At 37.9% G+C, this 14,997-nt stretch overlaps 1 protein-coding gene across 1 annotated transcript in view; it reads left to right on the top strand.

The window, feature by feature from the left end:
* Positions 1 to 14,997, top strand: part of LOC135153222 (uncharacterized) — a 1,173,865-nt gene that overhangs the window by 945,981 nt on the left and 212,887 nt on the right. The window lies entirely within an intron of this gene.

Raw genomic sequence — 14,997 nt, 5'->3', positions numbered from 1 at the left:
ATTACTGTGCTTAGAAGTACACTTCTGCATGAAAGTATAATAGTGTAGTTGGGGCAAGTTTATGAATTACTTTGAACCACGGGGGTTTGGGGGATACATACCCCCCCCCCCCCACTTTTCGGAGAGGAGGGATGGCATGTACAATCACCCCCCCCCCCCACACACACTTTTCAAGAAAAAAAATTCAATCATCAAATGGTTCATACTACTGTTAATGTGTGGATTCATCTTCATAAATGCAGTCAAAGTTTTTAAATTGGCCTAATTTTGCATTCTAAAAATGCAAAAATTCCGGAGAGGGGGATGGCATACACAATCACCCCCCCCCCCACACTTTTCAAGATGAATTTTTTTTTTCAATCATCAAATGGTTCATACTTCTGTTAGTGTGTGGATTCATCTAGTCAAAGTGCTTGAATTGACCTAATTTTGCATTCTAATAATGCTAAAATTTCTAGCGCGGTCGCTATCTCCCGCGCTCAAACTATTCTTAAGAATTTGGCCGTGACAAATCCCTACGTTTAGCTTATTGCAAAGGTTAAAATAAGTCCATTTATGAATATGTGATTCCAATGATTTTCAAATATGATTATAACTTTTATCATAAACGAATTAAAACACCCTTTAAATACACTGTCGTGAATATGGGAGGGGTAATTATGGTATCTTTGTGAGAGCGGGGATTTTGTACAAGAAATATTTGGCCTACCGTATTCTTCAAAAGTATACGATGAGTTAATGATGACATTGATCAAATCAATGCCGTCAATGAAACATTAATCTTTGCCATTTTATCCATTTATATGAGACTTAAATCACATTAATTAACACAACAATGTAATAAATATTTAATTTAAATTTACTCAAAATTAGGAATGTTGCACAATCTCACAATATAATCTCACAGATTATTCGAAATCTTTCATATTCATCATTGTGATATTTCCAAGTTTTTTGGAAGTTTATATTGTGGCCTGTGATGGCCTATGATCATTTCATATGGCATTCTTATCCTGATAATCTTGATCCTATTTTTGTTTGCATTCTCATCTTACCTTTGACCAGTGAGCAAATGAGTTTTCATTAAACGAAACTCGATCGACTATTTCAATCCCTATTTGCTCTTTTTATATATTTCTTGTTCATATCCTTCTAAATTTTACGTTATTGATAATATACCCGTATCATCCTCTGTACTTAATGCATATTAATGCATATTATTTTAAACGACTGAAGCAAATTTTTTAACCCTAAAAAGACTGGGGGCCATTTGATGCTCCCCTCAACGCTTCGCGCGATATTTCCGTAACGCAAATGATGGCGCCGAAAATGTTATGACTTTCTTTTTCAAAGTCTCGCGCAACTTTTGAGACCAAACTCGCCGCATACAAATATAGCATCGCGACGCTACTTGACTTTTTACGAGACAATGTCATGCCTAAAATGGCTCATTATACTTCGTGTACAAGTCTATGGGAGATGAAATTCATAAAAGGGTGATTCGTTCTAATTGGTCTGCTTAATTGATTTAGGGTTTAATTTAGATTTTAAATGGTCTATGACAATTTCCATTAAAAAAAAAAGAAAAACAAAAGATGAAAAAACAAAGAAATACAACAGAAATTCTAAAAACACAGAACATAAGGAAAAATTGGCTTTCGCAAATTGTCTTTGTGGAAACCTTTAAATTGGATTACAAAGATGACATCTCGAGAAAGAGAAGAAACTTTGAAGTGAAATTGCCGGGGTGTTAAATATGCAAATAATGTTTTTCACGAATAAATTTGCATATTTTATTCATGATAAATAGAAAATAATTATTTTCAGAATTTCTTTTATACTGGCTTGTAGTTTATGTAGTAAATAATGCACGTGCCAAATTTCGGCGCGATCGCGCGAACGGCAGCCGAGATCGGCGGGGGGGGGGCATGCACCCCCCCCCCCCCCCCCGTCCTCAATACATCTCAAATAGCCCAGTCCTCGCTAACTACGCTCATGATTCATCGCCGTAATTTCTCCCATAATTACACCCCCTTAATTGAGAGACGATTTGATAATCATTATGTTTCTAATTATGGAAAATTTGCTCGCTCGCTTCGTTTGCTCGCATATGGATACTATAACTGTAATCCAGGAGTTTACGTCACCGACAACAAACCCATTACATGGTGATAGTCTTTTATGTGAAAGATGGTAGTATTATGCCTGCAGTTATATACCCCTGTTACATATAGCCCGTCGTGTGATAATTACACACCACTTGAAAGGGGTTTTGGGGGCATTTTTTCTTCCACCTACTGAAAATTTGCTCGCTCGCTATGCTCATATTCGCCTCATTATCCAACAATCACACCTCATGAAAGACGATTTTGGTCATCATGTCTTCCAACTACTGAAAATTTGCTCGCTCGCATTTGGATATCATGTAGTTCAGTAGTTTATAACATAACAAATATAACCATTGAAGAAGAGGCCTTTAACTGAAAGATAAAAGGATTATGTACACGGTTTTATATACCCCCGTATACATAGCCTTAGGTGTGGGGTGTCCCCCGAATTTTTAATTTTTCAGGTCAATATATTGCTTTCACCCCCCCCCCCCCCTCTGCTCGGACCGGATTTACGTCAGTGGTTTGAACATTGTGTAACAAGCAGTTTTCCAAAAGAGTTTGTCCAATGTTGGCCAAGACATTTAATTAAATATTTCAATGGACGGGATTTCTAAGGTTAAGTGTGAAGTTAAGTATGCTGCTCATTTATGGAGGCATATCGTAATTGACATGACTTTTTCCTGCCCATACGTTACACCAGTAGAGAATGTGGGGGCATTATATCACCAGTAATGATGTGGTAATTATTGTTCTGCGGAGAAGGTAGATATCTTTTCTTTGCTTTTCACTCTACCTTTCATTTCTCTTCCTTTGTATTTTTCACTCATTCCACTTTTTAGTTTCCTATAGGCCCATAGCTGTCCCCCTCTCCCTTCATTTTCCCCTTTTCCCCCTTCTCTTTCTCTTCTTTTTATTTCCCCTTCCTTTCTTTTACTTTTCCTTTCCCTTCCCTTCACTTCCCCTTACCCTGCTCATTCTCTACCCTTTTTTTTGGGGGGGGAGGGGGAGCCAATATGCCCCTTCGACCCCTCATGGATCCACGCATGCAACCTCCCCCCCCCTCCCCCTTGTGGATATCGTCGGTAAATCTGCAATCCAGTCGGGGGGGGGGGGGGATGCAGAAAAGAAGAGGAAGGAAGGAGGAAGAAGGAAGAAGAAAATGGCTGCATGATAAAGGAAAAGGGAAAAGAGAAAGAGGAAAACAGAATAGGAAGGAGAAAAGGTGTATAGGCGAATAAAGGTTTGGGGTAATCTGTACATAATTATGTCGGTGCAACGAAAGATACGGAGTCTGAGATGTTGTCCGTTTGGAAAAAAAAACCTGTTAGCGCACGGCTGTTGGACTGACGCCTAGCTGTCAAAAAACTGATAAATTGTCGTTTCACACAGGATTGTTCCTGTTGATCCATGTATGTATGTTGATCCATGTATTCTTTGCTCAGTCTTTGATTTCCACCATTATCTTTGAAGATAAATGTCAAATTGCACTCTTCTATTTTCTTTTTGTAATAGTATTTATTAAAATCATTCAGTTCAAAATCATACAAGTGAAAATACATTAATTGTAATATGTTACAAACATGTCGCAATATCAACAAAAACACAAAAGTCAAATAATTATTCATAATACAGAAAATTGTACAAAAATTACAGAATTTAACATTCAAATCATTTAGAACTATAGGTAAGACTTACAAAATATAACAGAAAATGAATTTACAGCAACGCAGTGGAATCAAACTGAATGAGTATTAAGGAAACATACACCCTCCCACCCAACCGCCCCCCCCCCCCACATCCCATCCAAGCCCAAGCGCGGTCTGCTTCCCTCCCCTACACCTAAACCCCAATCCTACCCTCGATCCCTTTCAATCTGTATTCTGTAACGCATGGATCTTACCATTATCTAACTTGCTGTACCTCAATCTTCAGGAAGTTGAAGCATGTTCCCACATTCTTTCTGTATAATTTTTATCTTATCACATGAAAAAAAAAATGATTATATGTTTTTCTTCTTTACTGCAAAATGAACATAAATCATCTGTTGTCATTTTAAATAAATATAAATATTTTTTGTGTATGATATATTTTAAAATTGTTTATAATGAGATTATCTGAGTTTACTGTTCAAAGTGGATTTCGTGGTCTTAAAAAAATTTTAAAAATCTTTTTTTGTTATATATTGTACTTTTCTTTCCTCAAGCTTTTCAAATGATTGGGGGTATATCCGTTCTCATTCTTAAATGAGTATCATATATTGTTTTTGATGTGATGTCCTGCAGTGAAAATATCCTACTCTTTAACTGAAGTAACTCACTATCTTAATAATAGGGCCCTATATTGCCATTGCACTCACTGTTGGGATATATGCAGGTAGGATATGTGTACATCCATATAGTGAATATGACATTTTATATGAGTAACACATTAAAATGGGTCATTGCATAGTAAATAGGCCTTTTCATCTCATTTCTTTTTGCTTGTGTAAGTGTACAGATATAAAAGAATAGCAAGATAGCTATTTCTAAAAAGAAAATTCATTGGTCATACAATATATAGGTCCCATATATGAGCCTAATACAACAGGAATTCAGGCTAAAGCCATTTGTTCGACCCAACCCATTCGAATTTTTTTCGATTTGATATTGCTGATTGACAAAAGTGTATGAATATGATGGAAAATCTAACAATGATTCTAGAAATGGAAACTACTGAACTTCCTTTGTCTAAATTGGGAAGATATATCAATGACTTACTGTTTCAGTTGATCCCAACATAGTTATCTTCATAAATGGCGACTTATTTTTAAAATGAGCTGGCTATGATACCCTTTTCTGGTCAGATATGGAATGTCAGATATATATCCTATCCAATGGTAGTAAACATTCGACCCTCTTATTCTAATTTCAAGTTTATTTTTTATTATTTTTTTAAAAAGTGCCCAAGTCTATGGGAAATGTTTTACGCGCGTGACACCTCTAATTAATGCATCATCGACGAAAGAGGGCGACATATCAAAGCTAAAAAAAAACTAGAACAGTAACCGCGTCCATTTTTTAGGTGAGTGTTAAAAAATCGGTTATAATTTTAGCGGATTTGTTAGATGTTGATGTTTGTATTCTTTGAGAATATTTTCATGGTGATTGTAATGAAGCTGAAACTTTACTCTAGATCATGCTGTTTTGCCATTTCACTTTGCTTGGCTTATTTTTGGTTTGACTTTTTCGCGCGTTGTGTACCGGTACGGTACCGTACCGACCGTACCAGTAATATGTATTTATTGTATGGCAAGTTCCCCCAATTAGGCCAAGTTTGCGCAGTCCCCCTCGACTTGTCTGCGCACACGCGTATCTGCTCGAATCTAGTTAACCCAGGCCAGGGGCCCGGGGCCGTTTCTTGAAGCTGTTCGTAAGTTAAGAACGACTGGTGAACTTTTTTTACGCGCTTAACCATCGCCAATGAAATGGACCCCTAAACCATTTTCCACAAGAAAGGATCACCAGTCGTTCTTTACTAACGTTAGAGGCGCCGGTCCAAAAATTTGGATTGTCCCTACCTCGAGCGAAGTTTGTGGCACTCGTGCATGCAGGCTCCACTCCACTTCACTACCGGCACCGCTACACTACGCTCCACCTACCTGAACTTCGAGAGCGTGAACTCGATCTGGGGCCCGTTTCATAAAACATTTGCCGCAGCGGCAACTCCCATTTTCTGCGGCAAATCCAAAACCAGCGTCAAGTTTCCGTTTCATAAAAGTTTAACTTTGCCGCAGATACTTTCTGCGGCAAATGACAATTTCTGCGGCAATATTTGACGTAGACCAAAAGCTTCAATCTCTGTTATGTTGGTTGTTCAGCTGAACTCCGTTGGCTTCACTCACCAAATACAGAGACCGAAGTTCTAGCGCGATCTGTACAGGGGACTCAATGGCCATATGTTTATGTACTTAAGATCGGATAAAACGGGGAAGTGAATTTGCGCGACAGCCGAGGTAAATCTCTGTTTTTGTTCCTTTTTACTTGATTTTTCTCCGTTTTTTGGCAATTAATGCCAAGAGGGAATATTAATTTCCATTTTGGTCACGTTCATTTTCAAAATTTTTATTCATTAAAGACAAAAATTGAAAAGCCCCGACGGGGGGATTTTGCATTGCAAGTCCCCTAATGGTGGCTGCACGATAGCGAGCCGTCTGTGTATGAGGAGAAATTTAAAAAAAAAAAAAAAAGTTAAAAAAACTCCTCAAAACAGACGGCTGCCAGCTGTCTATATTTGACGCAGCTATTTGAACTATAAATTGTTTCTATCGTTGTAAAAATGAAATGATTGAAAGAGAATAAATGAATTTTATTGTTTGCAGGTTGTGTGGACTTTTTTTTAATCTCCGTATAGACACACACTCATATTGGTAAAGTAAATAAATAGTGCATAGCAAACTCAGATAGATGTACAAAACATTGGTTTTTCATTTCTTCCTCTTTGAATCCTAAAACCTAGATTATGCAGGCCCCAAATCCAGTTTATTTCTGTTTTCTCTTTTGCAGCATATTATAGCAGGAGAAAATCACAGAAAAATATGCTGCAAAATTAGAACAATGCATAAAAGGGGGAAACAAATGAAAATAATTTTCAAAAAGTATATTACAAAAAGAAAACGAAAATAATAAAAGAAATAAGTGAAATAAAACAAAAGAAAGAAAATGAAGAAAGAAAAAATAAAGAACAGGGAAAAAAAGAAAAGAAAAAAATTTAGAGAGAAAAAAAAGAAAAGAAAGTGAAAGAAAAATGAATAAAACAAAATTGATATAAACATGGGGAAAATTAAGAAGCCATTACGAATATTTTTTAACAGCTGTGGCAACAGTCTATTCTGACTGGAATATAATTAAAAGCCAAGCAAATAATTTTCACTTACCTTCTGGTAGGGAGACCGCGCGGACGTCAATTGCATTCCGCCTTTTGTTACACGCCGCACGGACCTTCAACGAGCAGCTCACAAAAATACGACATGTCTCTCATTATTTTGCCATCACAAAAAAAAATAGTCAATATATATCAAAATAAGCCAACAACATCATCATCAAGTATATTCTCAAGCTAATCAATGTCGAAATAAAAGAGATCGTGGTGTTTTATCATGCTTTTGAAGCAACGGAAATGACCCCTCACTCACCGGTTTGAACAACGGTTCGTCAGCGCGAGCGCTAACACACGCAAATTCGCATAGGTCGCATTTCTCCTCGAAATGGTCAGAGATTTTGGAGCAAAATTCCACTTTGAAGCATTTTCGACACTTGATCCTCACATCGTATGATCATGATCTATATACCAAAAGAAAGGAAATAATTTGCTCTGTATACTCATATCGGTTTACAATTCACTCGCTTTCGCCAAAAAAAGATATAATGAGAAGTAACATTCCTTCTGCGATAGCGAGAGTACGATTAAAGTCTCTGTACGTAAACCGAGTCCAGTTTGCATTTTCGACGATGCTGAATCCGATTATGACATCATTTTTTCGCATATCCCTGAGGATCATGTGTCGGATTGCAATTCAAAATACCCTTACCATGCGAGTTTTTGAACAGCGAAAAAAGGGCGTGGTAAACCCGACGACGCCAGATTAAATACGCGCTTTCTTAATGACGTCAAGCGGTCCCGCGCCTATGGTCGCGTGCCCAACCGGCGCGAGAATTCAAAGTTCATCGCGGGTGTCGCTGTGCGCAATGCTATGGAGTTTCAATGCAATTTTGTCTACATGTACTTTGTGAATGATCGTGAGTGTATCGCTTACACACATGCACGTAGATGATTTGCATTTGCACATGTAAACTTAGTGACTCATCACTGGTGTAATCATTCAACCGTGCATGTATTTTGATCTGTCCATTTATCATCCCATGTTTTACATCAATCTTTGAATTATCTTTGGTCGATATATCAAAGTCTCGCGGCAGCAATCATATTCAACCAAAACAACAATGTAAGTGGAAGAAGACAGTCCAAATAATATTTCATCAAGATGCATCAAGGCCGGTGTGCTACCGAGACCCCGACATTTTTTAATATTTTTTTTTAATGAATTTTCGAGCCGGCCAGACTTTGATATATTGACCAAAGATGATGCACCCAGAGAGAGAGAGAGAGAGGGGGGGTTGAGAAGAGAAGAGAGGGAGCAGAAAAAGAGATAAGTTAGATGTAAGGGGAGAGGTCGGAGTAGCAGTGTGATGAGAATTTATGTAAATTGGGTAGAGACCTCGGGGTAGAGACAAGTTCACGTTGTGTAATTGAACAAAAGAGATCAAGCAAAAAAAAATTGAACGTTGACCATGCTAAATTTTATAGTCCTGGATGATGTCAAAAGTCAGAAGGCAGATGCAATCTACCCCCCCCCCCTCCACCAACCTGTACCTTCATCGGCACAATAATTTAATTGATAGAATAATAATTTTGCTGTCCGTCTTCGTATATATCCCTCGAACTTCGAAGGATGATAAAAAAAGCCGTCTCTAAGTCCAAATATTTTGCCCATTTCCTGGACTCATTTCTTCATACTTACAGTAGAAAGGCTCTTATAATCCTATATAAAATGATTCCACTTATTCCATATGGAGAGTGTCCTTTTTTCAACCATGGTGTTGGAGGTACTTGTATACCTACCTCTCCATGATTCAACTCTGATCGTGATTCAGCTGTGCATGGACCTTTCGTTGGAATATCCGTTACCATGGTGACCGGCGGCCAAGATAACATGCAGGTGGTCATTGTTTACAAATATCTGGAGACTGAGAATGGAGGTTAAATGCCGCGTCATTCCCAGGGGTCCATGTTCTGAACATGGAAACGATTGTGGTTGAGCCCCGTTCCCACGGTAGTTGCCATGACAGAGTAACTATAATCATATACATGTAGTAAGTTCTTTGGATCCCAGTTTTCAAAGCCTTCACAAATCATAGGAAATTTATCAATTACAACTCGCTATCTCCGACAAATATAATAATGACTGTGTTGGAATCAGTTACAACCAAAATGCTAAATAAAAAAGAGGGGTTAATTATATTTGAAGGGGTGAATCCAGGAATTACCAGAACGGGGGGGGGGGGGGGGGTACGCTGTTTGGACGAAAAGAAGTTGGCTGCCACTGTGAAGTTGACAACTCGATAATTTTCTGACAATCAAGCAAAAAGAAATCAAAATGGAGTGGATGGAAACTTGTCGCCCCCCCCCCCACCAGCACTGATTAAAAGCATTTAAAAACAATTTTCAAGAAGAATCAACGGGATCACGAATAAGAAAGAGAATCACACATTAAAAAAAATCAATTACATGCAGAATTAAATTCATAGAACAATAATTTTGCTGGCCGTCTTCGTATATATCCCTCGAACTTCGAAGGATGATTTTTAAAAAAAAGCCGTCTCCAAGTCCAAATATTTTGCCCATTTCCCGGACTCATTTCAGTCATTATTTTTCTTCATCTTAATGCTTACGGTAGAAATGCTCTTATATATAATCCTATATGAACTGATTCCACTTATTCCAGATCGAGAGTGTCTTTTTTTTCAACTATGGAGGTCCCTCTCCATGTTTCAACTCTGATCGTGATTCAACTGTGCATGGACCTCTCAGTCCATGAACTGAACATACGTTGGAATGTCCGTTACCATGGTGACCAGCGGCCAAGATAAGATCATTGTTTACAAATATCTGGAGACTGAGAATGGAGGTCAAATGCCGGGTCATTCCCAGGGGTCCATGTTCTGAACATGGAAACGATTGTGGTCGAGCCCCGTTCCCACGGTAGTTGCCATGACAGAGTAACTATAATCATATTAGTTCTTTGGATCCCAGTTATCAAAGCCTTCACAAATCATAGGAAATTTATCAATTACAACTCGCTATCTACGACAAATATAATAATGACTGTGTTGGAATCGGTAACAACCAAAGTGCAAAATCAAGAAGGGGGTTAATTATTTGAAGGGGTGAATCCAATTATCAGAACGGGGGGGGGGGGGGGGTGGGGTTACGCTTTTTGGACAAAAAGAAGTTGGCCGCCACTGTCAAGTTGACAACTGGATAAATTTCTGACAATCAAGCAAAAATAAATCAAAATGGAGTGGGTGGGAACTTGCCCCCCCCCCCCCTCCCACCAGCGCCTGATTAAAAGCATTTAAAACAATTTTCAAGAAGAATCAATAAAATTGATAAAAAAGAGAATCACACAATTAAAAAATCAATCCCATGCTGATTCTTCTCATTCTTTGCCTCGCCCCCCCCCCCGCCCCATCTCGTCTCGAATTTTGGGGAATACCTTTTTCATGAGGTGATGATTAAACTTTCTCTGTCTTAGCAGATACACAACTCGATAATGTACTGCCACATCACATGCAAATCACAGACAAATGCCAGACTCTCTCAGACCATGTCAGACATAAATATAAACAAAGGAAATTTCCACGCCGTGTCGTGAGCCACGTGGGAAGGTACATTGAATGGACACACTTTTGATGCACACAAATAATCCCAGACACATTTCATCATAAGCTTTTGTCTCTCTCATAACCTCTCAAGCATTGGTTCTGGACGTTACGATCGCGTCTCTTTCCCCCTCTCTCTCCCTCTCTCTTTCTATGCATTGCATTCGCTCGTGACATGGCTTGACCTAAACCTGACCTAAACGCACCCGTACGGGTGCGTAACTCGAACTTTTGAAGACAGTCGGGGTCAAAGTAATACATATTCATGACCGTGCAGCGTAAAAATCATGGCGCGCTGACATCATTAGCAACATTCGCGGAGACTCCTCCTTACGAGGGAGGCCTTCATTTCCTGAATTGGACGTGAATGCGTATCGTGGATGACCATATTTTGGGAGGTTTTTGAGCTATTATTGGCGGAAAAATGTCAATTTCTCTTCGCTTGTAACTTTGCAGTAAAATGGAATAACTTCAAGAAATTCGGCAGTTGGTATGAGTGAAATTTTCCCTATAAAATGATTACAGTCATAGCACGTAAGTCCAACCCTATCCAAAGATAAAAATTAGGTCCGGTCTCCCTACTTCTGGGAATGGCACATTTCTATTTTTATATCCTTTAGTTTATATTATTTTATTTTCAGTAGAAACATATTTTTCAATCAGGCATATTCAATGGGAAGGGGTATAAATGGTTTAACCACTGTAAAAAAATGAAAGAAAAAAAATAAGAAGAAAACGGCAAAAGTTATATCTGGAAAAAAAGTGTGAGAAAAGTCCTTCCCTATATTTGCCAAAATGTTGGAAAAATTCACATTTCATATCAATGAAATGCCTTCCCAAAGTATTTACTTTCTCAAGAGTGGTTTAGAAGTCAATTATAAACAAGAAAGAAAGAAACTGTCTGTTTATTTTTGGCTAGAAAAGACACAGCTACGAAAGAAACCAAGTATCAACATACATACAAATGCACACGTGGGACTGTGATGTACTTGCCTATGTGTTTTTATGTGTATTAATTCATTTGGAAATCGGTCTTTTGTAGTCAAAAGAGAGGTCATAATTCCTCTTCTTAATGCTTGCAAATAATCAGGGTACACCAAATTTTCGTAATATAGACTGTAGAATGTCATTTCATTGGTGTAAAATGTGACTTTGACTCAGATTTTCAAAGTTCTGTGGAAGATTTCTTAGCAGCAACATTTTTTATCGCAGCTCCATCTAGAGCACAGCTGTATGCAGTGGCTTCATGCAAAGCTCACGCCAGCCGGCCGGCGCGGCTGGCTGGATAATAGCTACTGTATGCTATAGCTGTAGGCCTAATATGCAAACTTTGTGTGTGTGTATTTGTGTGTAGATCAACAAAAAGGGCGCATGACGAACTGGGTTGCAATTTGAACTGTAGAAAGAAAGCAAAATCGGGAGAAAAATTGCGCTACTTTGAAAATTATTGGTTGCCCTATTCGGGCCACCAAAACTTAACATTTTATCAATAATGGTTGCCCGAGGTGAATTTCTGGCGGCCCCGGGCCACCGCTTATGTCGAGCCTTGCCTAACAACCATATTGGTCAATTTTTTGATGATTTTGATTGGTAAATTGCTTTTTGTCATTCTAAATAGAAAATACAGGTATTTTTACTCATTGACAAATAAAAAGTAGATATTTATTGAATCATCATTCATTCTTTTTAAAGTCAAATTTATTTCAATAAATAGATACATAGGGAACATACATTGTGTTCCTGCAAATTTACACTTTCAAAAAAAGCTTTTCTTCTATCCTGTAAAAGAATGAATAAATGATGTCTCATTTTTTAAAAGATGTTGCCTCATTGGCTTTTGAGTTTCAATCAGATTCATTTCATAAGTGCTGTTGTTGCAGCTGCTGTTGGTTTTTGCTGATGTGTTTGTTGAAACTCCTGCTGAAGTTGTGGTTGCTGTTAACGTTCCCGGAGTGATTTTTGGACATCTTGATGTTGTTGAGGTTGCCGTTGTGGTTTTTGCATATCCTGCAGAAATTGTTGATGCTGCTGTTGGTCAATAGTCGTTACATCTCCTGTGTGGTTGCTGCTGTTTTTGCTCCTGCTGCTGTTCATGTGATTGAAGTACCTGAAATAGTAATTAATTTACAATGCATGTAAGCAAGATACCAAAGTTATTCCTAATTTCACTTTCATTGTTAACCCTTAATAGACTGGGGGGGGGGGGGTGGAGGCACCTTTCGATACTTTGCAAGATTTCTCCAAATGGACAAGATCCTCAGGCACCCCCCGGGATGATCTACCAGAATAGCCTCACCTAGTAAGGTGTATTAACAGGATTTTGTACTCATTACATTCAGTTGATTTTGCATGAACTCAATTATTCATCAAATGAATGTATAGGTCTACCAGTAAAAAAAATTATGTGAGCTTCTTCGGGTAATCTCCCTGAGTCCTTTTACTCCTTTACTGACAAATTAATAATAAAAAATATGAAGTGAATAACTAGCATCTATGTCTTTGCAGTAATTTGACATGTTGCATCTTAGGTGGTAGTGGTCAATAATTATAGAAATGCAGAATATTCATGTACCAATTTGGCAAGAGAAAGCAAGTCACATTATCTACCAATGATTGATATTGGTTTGTTATTTTTGCAGCTGTAAAAGAAATATCATATATCCATTTAACACCTCGAACTTAGAGTTTAATTCTAAAATATGGACTGGATTCTTGACGAAGAGCAAATCAAGAAGACAAAAATCATTCAAATTGTTATTATGTGACTTACTTCCTATGCCAAAGTGAATCAGAATTATAAATAAGTTTAACTTACGGGTTAAATCACATTTCTAGGCTCTTTGTCTGGCTCTCCAGACCCTTCAGTCTTTGATTTTGGCATGGCTTTCTGATACTATCTTGTGTCTTTCTGGAAATGCGGACAAAGCCTCACCTGAAGGAATAAATTAAATTGAAATTTTTGAAAAAAGGTTTGGCATTTTTTTCTCACATGTATACATTGCATGTATATCAAAACAAAATAAAATGAAACGTCATTTGACTACTAGGTTTTTATCATGGGGGGAGGGGTAAAGGGGTCAAGATGGTTTAATATGATGAACAAAAATGAAAACATGCAACAGTAAATAATATATAAGGAATCTCTGGTTGAGAAACGTCACTTCATATGCTATGCAATTATTCCTCATAATTTATCTTGCACACACATGTACACGTAGTGAGGATGGGTGAGGGAGAGAGAGAGAGAGCAATTTCATCGTACATGTAGCAAAAAGTATTAAATCCATCACTGGCATATAGATGGGGGGCCATGCCCCCCCCCCAATGTTTCACGACCAAGAAAAAAAAGAGAAAAAGAAAGAAAGGGAACGGGAAAGGGTGAAATAGTATATTATTTTCTGAATATTACGTCAAATCTTTCAAAAAATTCGATTTCTGTATTTAAAAGGTCAACAAATTTGCTCGCTCGCTTCGCTCCCTCGCATCTTTTGAGAACTTTTGTTCCATCCGCCATATTTAGCCCCCTCATTACGCCACTGAAATCCATTGTAAGAATTTTATGGTTGCTTAATGTAAACTTAATCTAACCCTAATAAGACTGCCAGGGTATTTTGGAGGCAGGAAAGATGGGCGGAATGGGGGTGGGGGCCCTCAAGATCTTGACCGTTAATTGCGCAATTGTGACGAAATGCAACATGCCTGTCACAGATGAAAAATTTGTATATTTGATCGTTCTAAAATTGTTTAAATTTATTTGTAATTAATAGATTTTACTAATTCATGCATGAAATTAGAATTTGACTGGAAATCTATAAACAAAGCCCTTGAAGTTTTTTTTTTTCTTTCTGAAGTATTTCTTTGTTTTTTGTTTTTTTATACTTTTTTTGGACATTGTTGACAAAATTTTCTGATCATAAGCAACATGAAATTAATTGATTTTAATCAGTAAAAATAAATATTAACCGGTAAATAAACTAAATTTTTAAATCTATCAAATTTATATATTTAAAAATTTCATTTTTATTTTGAGAACCCTAATCACAGCTTGTTTAAAACAGCGTCGCCCCCATGACAGCCCAAATCGCCCCAAAAAATTCTCAAAACCCAATGCTTTGGGGCGACTATTTCAGAATCGCCCCAATAAAATACCGTCGACAATGTAAAAAAATACTTCACATAATTACGTTCTCCGGCGGCGGAGCAAGCGCATCTTTTATATCGCCCTTGCCAGCTTTAAGTTGAACGGTCGATGCAATATCCGAGCCTTCCGTAACACCGGAAGCTTCGCGATTGTAAATAAACGCGCAATGCAATATGGGATGTGGAGTACGCATAGTCTTTAGCAAGGGGTTTTTAGATTTGTTGACGCACTTGTCGCATGGCTTATGTACATGTACGCGTGCACGATT

This window comes from Lytechinus pictus, chromosome 1 (genome assembly GCF_037042905.1).
Source record: "Lytechinus pictus isolate F3 Inbred chromosome 1, Lp3.0, whole genome shotgun sequence".
Lineage (NCBI taxonomy): Eukaryota > Metazoa > Echinodermata > Echinoidea > Temnopleuroida > Toxopneustidae > Lytechinus > Lytechinus pictus.
The sequence above is the reverse complement of the archived record's forward strand: the minus strand, read 5'-3'. Positions and strand labels throughout refer to the sequence as shown.